This window comes from Pinus tabuliformis, chromosome 1_1 (assembly GCF_031772625.1).
Source record: "Pinus tabuliformis cultivar Carrire ecotype Pingquan chromosome 1_1, CPIR1, whole genome shotgun sequence".
Lineage (NCBI taxonomy): Eukaryota > Viridiplantae > Streptophyta > Pinopsida > Pinales > Pinaceae > Pinus > Pinus tabuliformis.
The window spans coordinates 56641048-56644400 of record NC_142297.1 but is presented as its reverse complement, the minus strand read 5'-3'; positions in this window follow the sequence as shown (position 1 = coordinate 56644400).

Sequence of the window (3353 nt, the reverse complement as noted above, 5' to 3'; positions counted from 1 at the left end):
ATGCAGAAGTATGTAGATCTCGGTAGTCCAATTGTCAAAACACATATCAATGGGGTAGAAATTCCAAATACTTTGATTAATTTAGGGGCTGCTATCAACATTATGAGTAGACAGACTATGGAACAGCTGAAACTTCCTAATCTTCTTTTCACACCTACTTTACTGCAACTTGCAGATCGATCAATTATCAAACCAGATGGTGTATTAGAAGACATCTCGATCTCCTTAGATTCTTGGGAATATCCAGTAGATTTCATGATTTTAACTCCCAAGAGTAACTTAGGAGGACACCCTCTCATTTTAGGGAGACCTTGGCTAGCCACAGTTGATGCTTTTATCAGTTGTAGGTCTGGGGATATTGTTATAGACATTTTTGTGCCTTACAACTCCAAGAATGAAATGTCCATAAACCAAGGGCTCCTAAGTCCCTAAAAGTGTTGTTCTAACCCCTAAAGGAACAAGGTCGATAGATTACAGCTTCTCCTAGAAGTTCTCCACCAGAAACTGCTCAGAATAAGTCAAAACATGATCATTTCAGCTGCTCCACTGGCTAGGCGCGTTGCATTGCACCTAGATACACTGGCTGGGTGCATTGCAATGCACCTAAATACACTTTGAGGGTGCGTTTAGCGAGAAATGACAAATGGTAGTGTCGTTCCGCGAGGTGGAGAGACAATGGAAGCTTCCAGAATCTTCTCCTGTGACACTTGCCTCACTGAATTCGACCAAGGATGAGTAAGAGGCCTTCAGTCTCCAAGTGGAAGCAAGAACTGATAGAGAGAAGACACTAATCAAATCACAAGCTGACTCATCCTCCTTACACATATCTATATATGGATCCCTCATCCCAGAGATCCAGAGGCTGGAATTTTGCATATTGTAAGGAATTGTTGTTGGTTTTGAGGCAAACATCAGAGTATTGGGTGATCTATGCTTTGTTGGAGGTGAAGAGGGGCTTCTTTGCTAGGAGGTTGATGCTGGGTCAGGAACCATCAGTTGTAACTCCTCCTGGATCTTTTCTTGTTTATCAATAAAAACTATTTGAGTTTTTCCTCCATGCTTTTGTATCATTGATGCTTGTTACATTTGTATGGTTAACTTAAATATGATCCTAAGTTGTTTATGAATATAGATCCATGTCTTTGTATAGTGTTCTTCTTCTGTGATCTTACAAGTACTTGGTGAAGCTGGGCAAGTAAGGGAGCAGGTAGCTGGAGACTGTCAAAGAATAGAGGGATTGGATCAAAGGATTAGCGCAAGACACAGGTTTGTTCTTTCTATTCCTCTCTATCTATAGTTCATAAAGGAAATACAAAAGTAGTTTTTCTGTTTGTTTCTAAGGCATCTGTCACACCTTAGTGGGATAGAGAAATTCTAAATAGACACTTTTCCCGGTAACAAAATGGCGACTCCGTTGGGGAAGTCTAATTAGTTTGTTTGTGTATCTCTTTGTTGTTTGTTTCATAAACTTATAAGTGGCATTCGAACTGCATTTGCCATAACAAATGCAAAGTAGACATCTGCTGCTTCAATCCATTCACTGGATCTATTTATGATTTGAACAGCTGATTCACAAACTATCTAATTGCCGTTGTGATAGCTCTTAGACCCTCCTTAGATCTACCCCTGATTGTGCATTATTGATTGCTTTTACTCGGCCAAAAACCAAAGACTAAACTGCAAACTGTGACCTAGAACCTGGACAGATTCTCGTTGTTGGCCCAGCGCAGGTACTGTTAAGAGATCCTGAATTTCAGCACACTTCCCGAAAGGTCAACCTGCGCTGCAATGCAATTTCTCTGTGTTACAGGTGCGCTGATGAGACTAGCCCTGTGCAGTTGTGGTTCTTGTGCTTCATTCTTTCCAGTTTTGTCTCTGAATTTCACTTCTTGTGATCAGTATATGTCTGTTTAAAACCCCTTTTCCTTGCTATTATTCCGCCTCCTTTGTACAAAAGAACTGTAGATGTTTTTGTGTGCTTGTTGAGTCATTTACAATTTTCCATTGCAAAAGTAGAATAGTCGTACTATCGTCCTTTGATTTGGATCTGTCGCAAGTGTCAATTTTGATCATAGGAGGAAGTTTGATTGCTGTTGATGGTTGATTATACTGTTACTATTGCCTTTGGTCTGAATTTGTGATTTTCTATTGTCAAAATGAGTATTCATTTCAAAATCGTAAAGTGTCGTAATCATCTCTATCTTTTGATTTCGAAAAGAACTTGTTTATATTTGTCGCTTGAAAATAAATTCAGATTTGTACATCAACTTTCTTTTTAGCATCAATTCTAAGAAAGTCGAAAACAAATACATGCATGTGCATTTGCATATAGAAAGTCTGTTTGGCTTGATTTAGGAAAGTGCATTTACAGTGTGCTCTTTTCTCTTTGTGAAAAGATTGTGTCTTTCTTTTCTTCTAGTAGCTAGGATTTTCATTGCACAAAAGAGATAAAAGTTTGTTTATCATATTTAGATTGCATTTTAGGAATTAAATCTACATCTCGTGGTGAGCCCAAAAGGAAAAATTCATAAGAAAGATCAACTTAAAATAAATTCAATGAATCTAACAACGCTTTGGAACTTAACACACAACATTTAGAGGTTTAGGCTAGAGACGTATTCCGGCGTAAAGCCTGGTAACTGTTGTCCTCACTGATGGTTGGGTGATTCCTCCACTTTGAGACGATAAGTGCCAGTACGGACTTGTGCTCCCATGTACCGTCGAGTATATTTTGGGAGACCCCTATAGGCTTAAATCCTTTATCCATAGGAAGCCGTGTTTGCCGCCCTATCGATCGGAATGCACTGAACACAACATTCGGGAAGATTGACTGCCGTACCGTAAAAAGTATTCTGCAGTTTTGCGATTGGTTTGGTACTCCCTCTACCTAGACCTCCAGAGCAGTCCCTTTCGTTCCTTTTCAGACTCCTTAACGGAAAAGGTCCATCTGAGCACTTGTCACTTCAGGCTCATTAAAAATCGAAGGAGACTAGAGTCATCTTTTGTTTTTTCTCGACTCTTAAAAACTGAAAAAACAAGTTGTGTCAAAGCGTATAAAAAATTATTTTAAGCGGAATATTCATTACCCTTTCCTACGTTGATCTTGGGTTGAGAAAATGGAGTCTACCAACCAAGGAATTCCCCTTGGAGGAAATCCTAGTCCCTTCTCCTCTTGGGGAGATGTTGGTGCACCCCATATGGCCACATTGTCACTTCCAGGGCTGACAATTGGTTTTCCTGTATGACTCTTCTCAACCTCTATTGTTCAGAACACCACTATTCCTGAACAATCGAATCAGCAATTAGACGAGTCCAGAGTTGCCCACCAACCTTCTACTTCCTCTAATTCTTCC